Here is a 15,463-nt window from a genome sequence, read left to right as displayed (position 1 = left end):
CCTCACCTGTACCAGCACAGGGGCGAAGCTGTGCCCGCCCTCTCTCCTCACCTGCACCAGCACAGGGGTGAAGCTGCCCCTGCCCTCTCTCCTCACCTGTACCAGCACAGGGGTGAAGCTGCCCCTGCCCTCTCTCCTCACCTGTACCAGCACAGGGGTGAAGCTGTGCCCGCCCTCTCTCCTCAACTGCACCAGCACAGGGGTGAAGCTGCCCTTGCCCTCTCCTCACCTGCACCAGCACAGGGGTGAAGCTGTGCCCGCCCTCTCTCCTCACCTGCACCAGCACAGGGGTGAAGCTGTGCCCGCCCTCTCTCCTCACCTGCACCAGCACAGGGGTGAAGCTGTGCCCGCCCTTTCTCCTCACCTGCACCAGCACAGGGGTGAAGCTGCCCCTGCCCTCTCTCCTCACCTGTACCAGCACAGGGGTGAAGCTGTGCCCGCCCTCTCTCCTCACCTGCACCAGCACAGGGGTGAAGCTGCCCTTGCCCTCTCTCCTCACCTGCACCAGCACAGGGGTGAAGCTGAGCCCACCCTCTCTCCTCACCTGCACCAGCACAGGGGTGAAGCTGCCCCTGCCCTCTCTCCTCACCTGCACCAGCACAGGGGCGAAGCTGTGCCCGCCCTCTCTCCTCACCTGCACCAGCGCAGGGGCGAAGCTGTGCCCGCCCTCTCTCCTCACCTGCACCAGTGCAGGGGCGAAGCTGTGCCCGCCCTCTCTCCTCACCTGCACCAGTGCAGGGGCGAAGCTGTGCCCGCCCTCTCTCCTCACCTGCACCAGTGCAGGGGCAAAGCTGTGCCCGCCCTCTCTCCTCACCTGCACCAGCACAGGGGCGAAGCTGTGCCCGTCCTCTCTCCTCACCTGCACCAGCACAGGGGCGAAGCTGTGCCCGCCCTCTCTCCTCACCTGCACCAGCACAGGGGTGAAGCTGTGCCCGCCCTCTCTCCTCACCTGCACCAGCACAGGGGTGAAGCTGCCCCTGCCCTCTCTCCTCACCTGTACCAGCACAGGGGCGAAGCTGTGCCCGCCCTCTCTCCTCACCTGCACCAGCACAGGGGTGAAGCTGCCCCTGCCCTCTCTCCTCACCTGTACCAGCACAGGGGTGAAGCTGCCCCTGCCCTCTCTCCTCACCTGTACCAGCACAGGGGTGAAGCTGTGCCCGCCCTCTCTCCTCAACTGCACCAGCACAGGGGTGAAGCTGCCCCTGCCCTCTCTCCTCACCTGTACCAGCACAGGGGTGAAGCTGCCCTTGCCCTCTCTCCTCACCTGCATCAGTACAGGGGTGAAGCTGCCCTTGCCCTCTCCTCACCTGCACCAGCACAGGGGTGAAGCTGTGCCCGCCCTCTCTCCTCACCTGCACCAGCACAGGGGTGAAGCTGTGCCCGCCCTCTCTCCTCACCTGCACCAGCACAGGGGTGAAGCTGCCCCTGACCTCTCTCCTCACCTGTACCAGCACAGGGGTGAAGCTGTGCCTGCCCTTTCTCCTCACCTGCACCAGCACAGGGGTGAAGCTGCCCCTGCCCTCTCTCCTCACCTGCACCAGCACAGGGGTGAAGCTGTGCCCGCCCTCTCTCCTCACCTGCACCAGCACAGGGGTGAAGCTGCCCTTGCCCTCTCTCCTCACCTGCACCAGCACAGGGGTGAAGCTGAGCCCACCCTCTCTCCTCACCTGCACCAGCACAGGGGTGAAGCTGCCACTGCCCTCTCTCCTCACCTGCACCAGCACAGGGGTGAAGCTGTGCCCGTCCTCTCTCCTCACCTGCACCAGCACAGGGGTGAAGCTGCCACTGCCCTCTCTCCTCACCTGTACCAGCACAGGGGTGAAGCTGTGCCCGCCCTCTCTCCTCACCTGCACCAGCACAGGGGTAAAGCTGTGCCCACCCTCTATCCTCACCTGCACCAGCACAGGGGTGAAGCTGTGCCCGCCCTCTCTCCTCACCTGCACCAGTCCCAGGGGTGAAGCTGCCCTTGCCCTCTCTCCTCACCTGCATCAGTACAGGGGTGAAGCTGCACTTGCCCTCTCCCCTCACCTGCACCAGCACAGGGGTGAAGCTGTGCCCGTCCTCTCTCCTCACCTGCACCAGAACAGGGGTAAAGCTGTGCCCGCCCTCTCTCCTCACCTGCACCAGCACAGGGGTGAAGCTGCCCTTGCCCTCTCTCCTCACCTGCACCAGCACAGGGGTGAAGCTGAGCCCACCCTCTCTCCTCACCTGCACCAGCACAGGGGTGAAGCTGCCACTGCCCTCTCTCCTCACCTGCACCAGCACAGGGGTGAAGCTGTGCCCGTCCTCTCTCCTCACCTGCACCAGTGCAGGGGTGAAGCTGCCCTTGCCCTCTCTCCTCACCTGCACCAGCACAGGGGTGAAGCTGCCCCCGCCCTCTCTCCTCACCTGCACCAGCACAGGGGTGAAGCTGCCCCTGACCTCTCTCCTCACCTGTACCAGCACAGGGGTGAAGCTGTGCCCGCCCTCTCTCCTCACCTGCATCAGCACAGGGGTGAAGCTGCCCTGCCCTCTCTCCTCACCTGCACCAGCACAGGGGTGAAGCTGTGCCCACCCTCTCTCCTCACCTGCATCAGCGCAGGGGTGAAGCTGTGCCCGCCCTCTCTTCCCAGAGGAACATGGGAAAGCCTCTTCCCCAATGGCCCCCCCACAGTGTGGACTCCCTGGAGCACAGGACACCGGAAGCGACTGGCTATCTGCAAGGGGACTCAGATCAAGACCAGGTGGGAAGAGAACGAGCAGCGCCCGTCACCAGCGAGCAAGGGCAGGAATGCCTGCCACGCTGACAGCTTGCGTAGAGACGTGGCACTTAAACAAAGACCAGCGGGGCTGGGGCAGCAGGTAAAGCCGCTGTCTGCGCTGCCAGCATCTCACGTGGGCTCCAGTTCCAGTCCTGGCTGCTGTATTTCTGATCCACTCCCTGCCAATGCACCTGGGAAAGCAGCTGAAGATGGCCCAAATGCATGGGCTCCTGCATCCACTTGGGAGACCTAGGAGCTCCTGGCTTTGGATCGGCCCAGATCTGGCCTTTGCAGCCGAACCAGCTGATGGAAGATCTCTCTCTGTAATTATGCCTTTGAAATAAATTAAGAAATCATTTTTGGGTCCGGCACTGTGGTGCAGCGGGCTAAAGCCCCAGCCTGAAGCACCATCACCCCACATGGGCGCAGGTTCAAGTCCCACCTGCTCCACTTGTGATCCAGCTCCTGCTGTGGCCTGGGAAAGCAGTAGAAGATGGCCCAAGTCCCTAGGCCCCTGCACCCATGTGGGAGACCCGGAAGAAGCTCCTGGCTCCTGGCTTCGGATAGGCGCAGCTCTGGCCACTGCAAGCCATGTGGGGCGTGAAGACTTCTCTCTACCTCTCTCTGCTAACTCTGTCTTTGAAATAAGTAAATAAATAAGTAAAAAATCAATCTTTTTTTTTTAATCGCTTTGACTAAAGAGACGTGATCCATTTATTAACTTACCTGCCTCTGAGGGTTTCATTTCACTGCAACCCGCCGTCAACCTTGCAGAGAGAACACAGCGCAACTCACTAACCCCAAATGCTGGCCCTGACAGACAGGCCCGAGCTCAGCCAGCCCAGACTGAAAACCACCCCGCCGCGCCCAGCCCCAGTGCGTCTGCCGGGGAGCGGCCACAGGCGGTCCCACCAACCAGGCCAAGCCAGCCCCATGGGGCTCAAAGCAGGGCTGCTGCCCCGGGCACGCTTCACCAACACCGGGCCTTCCACTGCTGAACGCCCGACGCCACCTCTCCCAAGCCTGCCACAGCCCAAGCAGGCGACCAAAGGGACTCCTGTCTGGAACAACCTGCCAGCTCGTGTGCCACTCCTCCACACACCCTGAGAAGCACGTGGTGACGCAAGGACACACAGGGGACCGTGTCCAGCAGCTCCCACTCGGGGCTTCTCTGCACTGAGGGGCACACGCAGATACGGCCTGTGGCGCACACAGCACACACCCATCAGCCCTCAGTGCCGGAGCACCAACAGCCCTGTGGTCACGGAAGAGAACGCCCCTTGTAGGAAAGGGACACTGAGGGTTCAAGGGTCAAGGGCCATCGTGTCTCAAGTTGTTCAGAAAATCTATACACACACAGAGAGAACAGAAATCTATAAATACACACAGGGAGAGAGGGTAAAAAGATGACCAAATACTAACATTATTACAAATCATTACAACGGCCCATCTCAATGAGATCTTAGGGCAGAGTGGGCGTTGCGGCACGGCTGTGAGGATGCTCTGGGGGCGCCCGGGTCCCGTCAGAGTGCTGGGTCCCGCCCGGCTGCTCTGCGTCGGACCCCTGGGAAAGCAGCACAGGATGGCCCACATGCTTGGGCCCTGTTCCCACGCGGGAGGCCTGGACGGCGCTCCTGGCTAGTGGATGGAAGACACATCTCCCTCTCTTCCTCTCTGTCACTCTGTCTTTCAAATAATTCAATCGTTTAAAACAAACAAATAAGAGGTCCTCAGGCAGCAACACGAGGGGAGGCTGTCACTGACACAGCCAAGCGGGAAACCACGTTCCTCATCCACACCCCAGCGCCTCCGCCCGGAACCCAGCGCCCCAGTGAGGCCCTCTGGGTCGCCAGCCCTGTCTCAGCATGGACGCCGGATGCCGGGGCAGCTGGCAGAGTCCCTGCAACGTGGGCAGCAGGGGCCTGGGCCGCACCCGGCACCACAGCCGCACCTCAGCAGCCTCCCAGCCCAGCCCACGTCTGTGCGGCCCCTCCAAGCCTCGGCCCGCGGCTGCCTCGTGCCTACGCTGTACCAGGAGACGCCAGGCCCAACGCAGCTCCGACCTGCAAGGGCAGAGTGCCGCCACGGTGACCAAGGCTGGGACAGAACACAAAGACCAACCCTCTTCTCCTCTGGCTCTCTGGGGCCAGCACTGTGGCACAGCAGGAAGGCCGCCGCCTACAGTGCCAGCATGCCATGTGGGCACTGGTTCTAATCCCAGCTGCTCCACTTCCCATCCAGCTCCCTGCTGTGGCCTGGGAAAGCAGTGACGATGGCCTAAGTGCTTGGGCCCCTGCACCTGCGTGGGAGACCCGGAAGGAACTCTTGGCTTTGGCCTGGCCTAGTTCCAGCCATTGAGGAGTCAACCAGCAGATGGAAGGTCTCTCTCTCTCCCTTCCTCTCTGCAACTTTCAAATAAATAAATCTTTAAAAAAGGAGAGGTGAGGGGAGAGGAGGGGAGGGGAGGCAGGAGGGGAGGGGAGGGGAGGGGAGGGGAGGAGCAGTGTACTGCAGCTCCTGGGTCCTCACCGGGGCTTGTACCATAGCTCCTTTTCTTCTTCTTTAGGATTTACTTTATTCTCCCAAAAGGCAGAGCTGGGGGGCAGGGTGGGTTTCCATCTGCTGGCTCACTCTCCAGATGGCCGCGGTGGCCCAGAGCTGGGCCAGGCCAAAGCCAGGTGCGCCTGCCATCTTTCCAGTCTGGGGACTGACACTGGGCAGCATTTGTGGGGTGGCCACCGGGCCTCCTGAGTGGAGCCCACCAATGCTAGTGGACGCCAACCACCTCCAGGGCAGGGCAGGGGAAGGCAGGGACTGGGGAGTCAGTGCGCAGTGAGGAGGGGTCCCTAAGAGCCCAAGGGGGAAGCAGCAGAGCTGCACTTGCCGAGGCACAGGCAGGGCGCCCCCGTCAGCTGCCTCCCCCCTGCCTGCACTATGACTGCCTTTCTCAGGTAAATCTGCATTATAATTTGAAATAAACACCAAGCCCTCACCTGGCAAAAGAAACACCTGAATCCCGCAAATCTTAGAAACGCAGGAAATGTTAAATTTCCCCAAGTCGGAGGTAAAGCCAAGGCCTGCTGCCTGCCGGCATTCCATGACAGGGCCCGGGAGAAGCCCCTGGCTCCTGGCTCCTGGCTTCAGATCGGCTCAGCTCCGGCCACTGTGGCCATCTGGAGGTGACCCAGCGGATGGAAGATTTTCTCTCTCTGCCCCTCTGTAACTCTGCCTTTCAAGTAAATAACTCTGAAAAAATGTCAGTGGGTGGCTCACGTCCCCCTGCGTCCTGCTGTGCGCAGGTCAGCGTGTCAGCAGGGCACACACACCCAGCCCCACAGCTCCGCGGCTCCCAGCCTGGACCCCCACGGCTCTGCAGGGGCGCACTGAGCCTCACTCGGGGAGGGGCCGTGCAGCAGAGGCTGCCCCCATCCCGGCCCTGGGGACAGCAGGACCCCCCATGTCACCGGGTGACCTCGGCCACGTTCAAGGGGAAGGCAGCTCACGGAGGAGGAAGCGCCAACGGCCCCCGTGAGTTTTCTCCTGGTTGGACCCAAACCCACGCCGGCTCCCAACAGTTCAACTCTGCTCCAGGTTCCTGGGCGACCTCCCAAGCCGACGTAAGGAGCCACAGCGGCCACGAGAGCATCTCCACACAGGACCTGGGTCTTCACGAGGACAGGGCCCGTCCAGGGCTGCCCGGCCCACCTGGCCGGAGCCCTCACCCGCCCAGGGCCTCCCAGCCCCTCCTGCCGCTCACTTTCTCCGGGACTCACTGGACGACTTGATGCACGCGGACACGGCCACGTGAGGCAGGGGGCAGCGGCAGGCTGCACGGCCACGCCACCCTCCCTCCGCGCTCCTCGGCGACTGGGCCGCAACCTCCGACTAACGCTGGGCTCCCAGGCCACTCTGCTCTCCCGCAGGTGGCTGGGGGCTCCCTCTCCAGGGTGCCCCTCCCCAGGGAAGAAGCAAACCTCGCTGCCCAGCCACCCCAAGCCTGAGCAGCAGGATGGCCCGGAGCCTGACTGTGGACAGGACAGAGACGTTCGTCCCCACGAGGCGGTATTTCAGGCTCACGAGCTTGGCTATGTGGCAGACGCCGAGCCACGGGTGCTGGTTCCACAGTGACCTGCGGCTGGTGGCAGTTCCGCCCTCCCTGGGAGTGTTTCGGGACAGACCCACGGGGACACCGCACAGACCGGCACCTTGCTCGTGCACAGGGCGGACTCCAGGCGCATTCACGGAGGGCTCACTCCCGCCCTGCAGAGCCGCAGGCAGAGGCCGGGCTCGGCACACGAGGTGGGGTGAAGGCCACAGCTGCACAGACCCAAGGGAAGGACATGACAGATGGGGGCTCTGTCACGCCCCCACGCCCCTGTGCACTGCAGGACGGGCTGTCCACGCCCCTGTGCACTGCAGGACGGGCTGTCCACGCCCCCACGCCCCTGTGCACTGCAGGACGGGCTGTCCACGCCCCTGTGCACTGCAGGACGGGGCTGTCCACGCCCATGTGCACTGCAGGACGGGCTGTCCGTGCCCCTGTGCACTGCAGGACGGGCTGTCCGTGCCCCTGTGCACTGCAGGACGGGGCTGTCCACGCCCCTGTGCACTGCAGGACGGGGCTGTCCACGCCCATGTGCACTGCAGGACGGGCTGTCCGTGCCCCTGTGCACTGCAGGACGGGCTGTCCACGCCCCTGTGCACTGCAGGACGGGCTGTCCACGCCCCTGTGCACTGCAGGACGGGCTGTCCACGCCCCTGTGCACTGCAGGACGGGCTGTCCACGCCCCTGTGCACTGCAGGACGGGCTGTCCACGCCCCTGTGCACTGCAGGACGGGCTGTCCACGCCCCCACGCCCCTGTGCACTGCAGGACGGGGCTGTCCGTGCCCCTGTGCACTGCAGGACGGGCTGTCCACGCCCCTGTGCACTGCAGGACGGGGCTGTCCACGCCCCTGTGCACTGCAGGACGGGCTGTCCACGCCCCCACGCCCCTGTGCACTGCAGGACGGGGCTGTCCACGCCCCTGTGCACTGCAGGACGGGCTGTCCGTGCCCCTGTGCACTGCAGGACGGGCTGTCCACGCCCCTGTGCACTGCAGGACGGGGCTGTCCGTGCCCCTGTGCACTGCAGGACGGGCTGTCCACGCCCCCACGCCCCTGTGCACTGCAGGACGGGCTGTCCACGCCCCCACGCCCCTGTGCACTGCAGGACGGGCTGTCCACGCCCCTGTGCACTGCAGGACGGGCTGTCCGTGCCCCTGTGCACTGCAGGACGGGGCTGTCCACGCCCCTGTGCACTGCAGGACGGGGCTGTCCACGCCCATGTGCACTGCAGGACGGGCTGTCCGTGCCCCTGTGCACTGCAGGACGGGCTGTCCACGCCCCTGTGCACTGCAGGACGGGCTGTCCACGCCCCTGTGCACTGCAGGACGGGCTGTCCACGCCCCTGTGCACTGCAGGACGGGCTGTCCGTGCCCCTGTGCACTGCAGGACGGGCTGTCCGTGCCCCTGTGCACTGCAGGACGGGCTGTCCGTGCCCCTGTGCACTGCAGGACGGGCTGTCCACGCCCCTGTGCACTGCAGGACAGGCTGTCCACGCCCCTGTGCACTGCAGGACGGGGCTGTCCACGCCCCTGTGCACTGCAGGACGGGGCTGTCCACACCCCTGTGCACTGCAGGACGGGGCTGTCCACGCCCCCACGCCCCTGTGCACTGCAGGACGGGGCTGTCCGTGCCCCTGTGCACTGCAGGACGGGCTGTCCGTGCCCCTGTGCACTGCAGGACGGGCTGTCCACGCCCCCGTGCACTGCAGGACGGGCTGTCCACGCCCCTGTGCACTGCAGGACGGGGCTGTCCGTGCCCCTGTGCACTGCAGGACGGGGCTGTCCGTGCCCCTGTGCACTGCAGGACGGGCTGTCCGTGCCCCTGTGCACTGCAGGACGGGGCTGTCCACGCCCCTGTGCACTGCAGGACGGGGCTGTCCACGCCCCTGTACACTGCAGGACGGGGCTGTCCGTGCCCCTGTGCACTGCAGGACGGGGCTGTCCGTGCCCCTGTGCACTGCAGGACGGGGCTGTCCACGCCCCTGTGCACTGCAGGACGGGGCTGTCCACACCCCTGTGCACTGCAGGACGGGCTGTCCACGCCCCTGTGCACTGCAGGACGGGGCTGTCCGTGCCCCTGTGCACTGCAGGACGGGGCTGTCCGTGCCCCTGTGCACTGCAGGACGGGGCTGTCCGTGCCCCTGTGCACTGCAGGACGGGGCTGTCCGTGCCCCTGTGCACTGCAGGACGGGCTGTCCGTGCCCCTGTGCACTGCAGGACGGGGCTGTCCGTGCCCCTGTGCACTGCAGGACGGGCTGTCCACGCCCCTGTGCACTGCAGGACGGGGCTGTCCGTGCCCCTGTGCACTGCAGGACGGGGCTGTCCGTGCCCCTGTGCACTGCAGGACGGGGCTGTCCGTGCCCCTGTGCACTGCAGGACGGGCTGTCCGTGCCCCTGTACACTGCAGGACGGGGCTGTCCGTGCCCCTGTGCACTGCAGGACGGGGCTGTCCGTGCCCCTGTGCACTGCAGGACGGGCTGTCCACGCCCCTGTGCACTGCAGGACGGGCTGTCCACGCCCCTGTGACGTCATAGGCCCCAGGTCCTTGTGACCAGCAAGGCTGAAGGCCAGGCACTTCTCTAAGCAAATCGCAGCCAGGGGAGTAAACACGACATTCGCTCTCGGGCCAGCGAGGAGTGCAGGGGCCTGAGCACTTCCGCCGGGGGGGTCACGATGCGAGGCCACGGCCAGCACACAGGTGAGATAAGGATCTTTATTTACCTCGAGTACAGGATCTTTTAAACACATCTGTTCGCGTCGGGACCCTGACCGCGTGCCCCCCAAGTCTTGTCTTCAAACAGGAAGGCGTGCCTTTCCTGCAGGCGCACCTGCAGCCGACACGCAGCGGTGGCCTCCCGCGGACGGGACTGGATCCCACAGCACACCCCAGCAGGTGGCACCACCACGTTCATGGAAACACGGGGAGCTTAGGCCCGGCTCTAACCTCCAGCCCCGGAAGCGCGCACAGCACCCGCCCACGGGGAACCGGGTCAGGGTCTCGCAGCACGGTGGGTCTGAGAAGGGGCGTGCCTCCCTCACCCAGCACCTCTGGCCGCGCGCCCCAGGTGCTCCTGCCGCGGGGCCTCCGTTCCTCCCTCCCTGACCCCTGGGACTTCAGGACAGCCTGTGGCACGTGCGTCTGCGGATTCCCAAATCCCTCGACCGCGACGCGCACCTCTGACTCCCACCTTCTCTGAGCTTCGGCAGAGCCCCCAGGATCAGGGCAGGCACGGGACAGGGAGGACGCGTGGGAGGTCACGCGTGGAAACCGCAGTTAACGCAGCCCTGCTCGGCGTCGCTCGAGGCCTGGGCCGACCACACTGGCACCGGAGCGAGGAAGCGCCGGAACCGGCTGCAAGCCCTGACCCGGCTCGGTCTGGGCGGGGCCTGAAGTCTCACCGGTTCCCACAGGCAGGTGTCAGCGCCACAGGGCCACCCTGGCAGCAAGGCCGGCACACACAGGGGCTGTGCCTGTGCACGGCTTCCGCGTGCGGCCACTGGCTAAGCGCCCAGGACGCTGCCCCAGGTGCCGCCCGGGGGGACACTGACCGCTGTGCGAAGCCTCGCACTCGGCAGCAGCGGTGTCCTGACCTCCCCAGCGCGGCCTGGCGTCTCTCCAGGGCTGCAGAGCCAGCCAGAGCCATCGCTCACACGGAAGCAGCCGCGGGGACGGTGAGCGGTCGCCTGTCCTGCCCTGCTGACCGTGACATGCTACCTCCGAGAACGGGCTGTGCAACTCCCGGTCAGCGCCGGGCGCCCAGAGCTCGGTCCCTCGAGAACACACGGAGGCCGGCGAGAGGAGCCACTGGGGGCACAGCAAGCAACGACCTGGGGCACGCGGGTGGGCTCAAGGCTCAGAGGGCCCCGCGGGCAGCTGGGACCCAAACCCAGGACCCCCAAAGCGGGTGGGCCCTGCTGGGGCTCCGCCTCCCAGACCCAAGTGGAGCAGGTCCCTGCAAGCCGCTGACTGTCCCGCTCAGCCCCCCAGAGCCCCGCGGAGAGACGCCCCCATCCCGGGGCCCCCACACAATCGGACGCCTGGGGAGGATTTGCCGCAGCAAGTCAGCATTTAAAAATTTAAAAAAAGGTGACATCAGAGAAGACAAGCAGCAGCAGAACGCGGGGCCGGCGCTGTGGTGCGGTGGGTACAGCCAGAGCCTGCAGCGCCAGCCTCGCATGGCGCCGGTTCTAGCCCCGGCTGCTCCACTTCCGATCCGCTCTCGGCTGCGGCCTGGGAAGGCAGTGGCGCCCGACGGCACATTCTGGGCATTACAGTGAACCAGCGGACGGCAGCCCTCCCTGTCTCTAACTCTGACTTCGAAATAAATAAATCTTAAATAAACAACACAGCATCAGGAGAGCTGAGCAGACCCGCTCCTCCCCTGGCGACCGACACCGCAGGGCGGAGAACCCGGACGGCAGCGGAGGCCCCCGCCTGTCCGCCACACGGCGACCCGCGCCCAGCGGCTGTCCCGGGCCCCGCGCCCAGCCGCGCTGTCAGCAGGCCGGCGGCCCCGAGCGGGTCGCGGGGGTCGGACGCCGAAGGGAGACAAAGCCGCGCGGAGGGGCGGGAGGGGGCCGGCGCGGGCCGGGTCGGGGGCGGGCAGCACCGCGGCCCCGCACGTCCGTCCACCCACCGCGCCGGCCTCGCTCCTACACAGAAGCCGCGGGCTCCGCTCTCGGCTGCTCGGCCACGGGGCCCGCGGACCCCCGCGGAGCTCGGGGCCGGGCTGCCCGGCGGCCCCGGAGCTCGCCCAGGACCCCCGCCGCCCCACGTCCCGCGCCGGCCCCGGCCCCGGCCGCCCCTCCCCCGCGGCCCTCGGCCCAGCGAACGCGCGGCGACGCGACCGGCCGACACAGCCAGGCGGCGGCTCGGGGGCGCCCGGGTCCCCCGGGCCCGTCCCCACCGGGCGCCCGGGCCGCCGGCCCCGCAGAGCGCCCGCGCCGCCCGCGCCTCTCCTGAGGCCGGGCCCGGGCCGCGGCAGCAGCTGGACGAGGACGCCCGGCGGCCGGGGCGGGGGCTTCCCGCGGGGGCGGCCGGCCGGGCCGTTGGCGGCGGGGCGGCGGCGAGGCTGCGGCCCGGCCGGCGGAGGGCGGAGGGCGGAGGGAGCGAGCAGATCTCGCTCTCGCTCTCGCTCTCGCCCCGCGGGAAGGGGGAGGCGGAGGCGCGACCGGCTGCGGGAGCTGCAATTACCGTGTGGGCTGCGGAATTCTCGTGGTGTTTGTCGGGGAGCTGCGATAATGGCGTCCGTCCTCGCGAGAGAAGCCGCCGCTCTGCGCAGGCGCCGCGAGCCCCTCCCCGCGGCCTGCGCCCTCCGCCCTCCGCGCAGACTCCGCGGGCCGCGCGCGGGCCGGGGGCGGGGCTGAGGGCTCCGCGGCCTGCTGAACGAGCGCTCGGCCGCGGGGCTCGCGGTGCGCATGCGCGGGCGTCGCGCTCCCGCTCCGAAGCGTCGGCCCCCGGTTGCCCTGATTTCTTCGCCGTGTGCCCACGACTCCCTTCCAGCCATAGAAAAATCGTTTCGGGGGAAAATCTGCGTTGTCCTTGCGAAAGAATTTCTAGGAATTAGCTTCCCTCGACGACTACACGTCCCAGCGTGCACCGCGCCAGTTAGGAGCAGAGCATTCTGGGAGCCGTAGTCCTCTAACCTGCGCCTAGCCTGCCGGAACTTGTAGTCCCACCAGACTCGGCCTCCTCCCCGAGGGCTGCCGGGAATTGTAGTTCCGACAACTCAGGTGCGCCGTGGGCGCGCCGCGGGTCCTCCCCGGGAGGGCCGAGCCTGGGCTCCGCCGTGCCAGTACTGCGAGCTCGGGGGTGCCGAGGGACGCCCCAGGGTGTGTGCGGGCGGGCGGGCGGCGCGCACAGGCGCGGAGAAGGGCGTGACGTGGTGTGCGAGACAGCGCGCATCCGCGACGGGGTCCGCGCCGCGCAGAGGGCCGGGCCGGCTCCGGGCGCGGGAGTCCGAGCGCGTTCCGCATCCGTTTCCGCCCCGCGCCGCCAGCCCCGGGCGTGGCTTTGCTCCGCGTGCGCCGCGGCCTGCGGGCCGGCCGGTGTAGCCCGCTGCCCCGCCGGTGTAGCCCGCAGCCCCGGTCCCGCCGGTGTAGCCCGCTGCCCCGCTGGTGTAGCCCGCAGCCCCGCTGGTGTAGCCCGCAGCCCCGCCGGTGCAGCCCGCAGCCCCGGTCCCGCCGGTGTAGCCCGCTGCCCCGCCGGTGCAGCCCGCAGCCCCGGTCCCGCCGGTGTAGCCCACAGCCCCGGTCCCGCCGGTGTAGCCCGCTGCCCCGCCGGTGCAGCCTGCAGCCCCGGTCCCGCCGGTGTAGCCCGCTGCCCCGCCGGTGCAGCCCGCAGCCCCGGTCCCGCTGGTGTAGCCCACAGCCCCGGTCCCGCCGGTGTAGCCCGCTGCCCCGCTGGTGTAGCCCGCAGCCCCGCTGGTGTAGCCCGCAGCCCCGCCGGTGCAGCCCGCAGCCCCGGTCCCGCCGGTGTAGCCCGCTGCCCCGCCGGTGCAGCCCGCAGCCCCGGTCCCGCTGGTGTAGCCCACAGCCCCGGTCCCGCCGGTGTAGCCCGCTGCCCCGCCGGTGCAGCCCGCAGCCCCGGTCCCGCCGGTGTAGCCCGCTGCCCCGCCGGTGCAGCCCGCAGCCCCGGTCCCGCCGGTGTAGCCCGCAGCCCCGCCGGTGTAGCCCGCAGCCCCGGTCCCGCCGGTGCAGCCCGCAGCCCCGCCGGTGCAGCCCGCAGCCCCGGTCCCGCCGGTGCAGCCCGCGATGGCCGCGGGCGGACGGAGCTGCGGCTCCCGCCTCCGGCCTGGCCCGCGCCGGCCGCTGCGGCCACCTGAGGAGCCGTCCGCGGCTGAGTTCCCCGTTTCTCTCCCGCCCGACCTTCCACACTAGTAGAAACGAGGAAGAGAGTCGTCCCCTGCGGGCGCCGCGGGGCGCTCGCTCACCGCCGTCCGCGCCTGCGGAGACCCGGGTCCGCGCGCACCGGGCAGCAGCAGCGGAGACGCCCTCCGAGGCCTGAGGGCCCAGAAAGTTCCAGAACCCGGAGCCCGCGTGTCCCTGGAAGCGGCTCAGAGTCCCGGCGTGAGGCGCCCCCGGCGGGCCCGGAGGGGCGCGGGCTGCGGGGGGTCGCGTGGCCACCCAGCCGGGCCTGCGGGGGGTCCGCGTGACAGAGCCGGGCCTGCGGGGGGGTCCGCGTGGCCACCCAGCCGGGCCTGCGGGGGGTCCGCGTGACAGAACCGGGCCTGCGGGGGGTCCACGTGGCCACCCAGCCGGGCCTGCGGGGGGTCCGCGTGACAGAGCCGGGCCTGCGGGGGGTCCACGTGGCCACCCAGCCGGGCCTGCGGGGAATCCGCGTGTCCACCCAGCCGGGCCTGCAGGGGGTCCGCGTGGCCACCCAGCCGGGCCTGCGGGGGAATCCGCGTGGCCACCCAGCCGGGCCTGCGGGGGGTCGCGTGGCCACCGAGCCGGGCCTGCGGGGGGTCCGCGTGGCCACCCAGCCGGGCCTGCGGGGGGTCGCGTGGCCACCGAGCCGGGCCTGCGGGGGGTCCGCGTGGCCACCGAGCCGGGCCTGCGGGGGGTCCGCGTGGCCACCCAGCCGGGCCTGCGGGGGGTCGCGTGGCCACCCAGCCGGGCCTGCGGGGGGTCGCGTGGCCACCGAGCCGGGCCTGCAGGGGGTCCGCGTGGCCACCCAGCCGGGCCTGCGGGGGGTCTGCGTGACAGAGCCGGGCCTCCGGGGGGGTCCGCGTGTCCACCGAGCCGGGCCTGCGGGGGGTCCGCGTGGCCACCCAGCCGGGCCTGCAGGGGGTCCGCGTGCAGCGCCCCCTGTGGGTGAGGGCCAGGCCTGCAGCAGCGCCCCCTGTGGGTGAGGGCCAGGCCTGCAGCAGCGCCCCTGTGGGTGAGGGCCCGAGCCTGGAGGGTCCTCCCACAGGGACTCAGCACGCCCCCTCCCCCGTGTTGCTGAGGCGTCCACACCAGGGAGACGGGGTGCAGCGCCCACAGCACACGGGCGTCAGGAGAGCTGGAGACGGTGGCTGTGCCGGGGCCTTTGAGCCGGGACCTCTGTTGTCATCCCCGTGGCAAATTCCTGGTGAGGGCTGGGCGCTCAGCCAGGCCCCGAGGCGGCCGTGCAGGGGTGCAGGCTGAGGGCTGGGGCAGTGGCTCCCCGGGGCCCCCAGGCTCAGGGGTGGGGGCTCAGAGCACGGCTGCTCTGGGCAGCCAGAGGTCACGTGTGTGTCAGCCAGCGTGGACGCTTCTCCTCCAACTGCTTCCCCGCTGCTTTGGCATGCAGCCATTGTGCGCCTTGTGTATACACCCCTGGAACAGAACAGCTCCCGCCCTGTCCAGTGTTGACCCACACTTCCAAGAGAGGCCGAGTGAGTTCTAACGGGGGGGTCGTTGGCTGTGCTCAGGACAGGAGGCGGTGACCCCAGGCCCTCCACAGGCAAGCGACGGGCAGCACAGCAGGGCCGCGTCCCTGTCACTGTCAGGCTCCATGGAGTGGCACAGATCCCTGGGGTGCGGAGCCCAGCGGAGGGCGGGCCTGGCACTGTGGGGAGGCCACCAGCTTGAGACGCCCACATCCCACGTCAGACGCAGGTCCCAGCCTCCTGCTCACGCACGGCCCGGACGCA

The 15,463-nt window shown here is 68.5% G+C and overlaps 1 protein-coding gene across 12 annotated transcripts in view; it reads right to left on the bottom strand.

The window, feature by feature from the left end:
* Positions 1-12,177, bottom strand: part of BANP (BTG3 associated nuclear protein) — a 107,906-nt gene extending 95,729 nt beyond the window's left edge. For 8 of the 12 annotated variants that reach the window (XM_070062822.2, XM_070062824.2, XM_070062829.2 and 5 more), the window contains exon 1: positions 12,040-12,177. The gene's annotated coding sequence lies outside the window, so the exon portion shown is untranslated. The remainder of the gene's footprint in view (positions 1-12,039) is intronic. The other 4 variants (XM_070062828.2, XM_070062832.2, XM_089319327.1 and 1 more) reach the window with 2 other exon arrangements.
* Positions 12,178-15,463: the final 3,286 nt, after the last annotated feature.

The sequence above is a fragment of the Oryctolagus cuniculus genome, chromosome 18 (genome assembly GCF_051225735.1).
Source record: "Oryctolagus cuniculus isolate XC-2025 breed Fujian yellow rabbit chromosome 18, ASM5122573v1, whole genome shotgun sequence".
Classification (NCBI taxonomy): Eukaryota; Metazoa; Chordata; class Mammalia; order Lagomorpha; family Leporidae; genus Oryctolagus; species Oryctolagus cuniculus.
The sequence above is the reverse complement of the archived record's forward strand: the minus strand, read 5'-3'. Positions and strand labels throughout refer to the sequence as shown.